Source organism: Phodopus roborovskii, unplaced genomic scaffold (assembly GCF_943737965.1).
Source record: "Phodopus roborovskii unplaced genomic scaffold, PHOROB, whole genome shotgun sequence".
In the NCBI taxonomy this organism is placed as follows: Eukaryota; Metazoa; Chordata; class Mammalia; order Rodentia; family Cricetidae; genus Phodopus; species Phodopus roborovskii.
This window is the reverse complement of record NW_026126418.1, coordinates 26780564-26781612: the sequence shown is the minus strand read 5'-3', so window position 1 is coordinate 26781612 and position 1049 is coordinate 26780564. Positions and strand designations below refer to the sequence as shown.

At 41.0% G+C, this 1049-nt stretch overlaps 1 pseudogene; it reads left to right on the top strand.

Moving 5' to 3' along the window:
* Positions 1-383: 383 nt before the first annotated feature.
* LOC127222081 (60S ribosomal protein L27-like) lies at positions 384-834 on the top strand (annotated as a pseudogene).
* The last annotated feature ends 215 nt before the right edge of the window (positions 835-1049 follow it).

Sequence of the window (1049 nt, the reverse complement as noted above, 5' to 3'; positions counted from 1 at the left end):
TCTGTTAGAGGGAGAATTCGTAACTGAGACATGAGCACTGTTTTTTATTGGAGTGTCTATAGCAATAGCTAAGCTGAAGAAAAACATATACACTCTAATCTTCCTGCTTCATGAGTCTCTGGTTGAAATTGTAACCTGTGGCTGGAATACCCAGAAGCACATTTATCTGTCCTGGTGACATCTCAAACAATAGAAACTATGCTGAAAGGCACACCTACCTCTTTAATAATTTACAGCATGGCACTAAATAAATAAAAGAGCAAAATGGAAAAGCATTCCAAGCTCCTTTTTCTCTGGACTTTCATTCTGGGGCAGACACATTAGTGAAAGTATGCTTCTTAAAAACTATATAAAGTAGCTCTGCAGGGTGAAAGGTTAGCAGAAGTGGCCTTCTTTCCTTTCTGCTGGGAACCGGCTACTTGCTGTCGAAATGGACAAGTTCATGAAACCCGGGAAAGCGGTGCTGGTCCTGGCTGGACGCTACTCTGGACGCAAAGCCGTCATCATGAAGAACATTGACGATGGCACCTCAGACCGCCCTTACAGCCATGCCCTGGTGGCTGGAATTGACCGCTATCCCCGAAAAGTGACAGCTGCCATGGGCAAGAAGAAAATCGCCAAGCGATCAAGATCAAGTCTTTTGTGAAAGTTTATAACTACAACCACCTCATGCCCACAAGGTACTCTGTGGACATCCCCTTGGACAAAACTGTTGTCAACAAGGATGTCTTTAGAGACCCAGCTCTGAAACGCAAGGCGAGGAGGGAAGCCAAGGTCAAGTTTGAGGAACGATACAAGACAGGGAAGAACAAATGATTTTTCCAGAAGCTTCGCTTTTAGGTATATTTTTGTTTCCATCATTAAAAGTTAAAAAAAAAAAAAAAACTATATAAAGTAAAATAATAGTTACTGAACATATGTGTTTGCATTTTCAGCTTTACCTTGGAAGAGTGGTGGAAACTTTGAAGCACAATTATTCTAGTTACCATAGGCATGAAATCAGAAAGAAATCTGATACATTTCTAAAGATTTCACACAGCATTTATAGA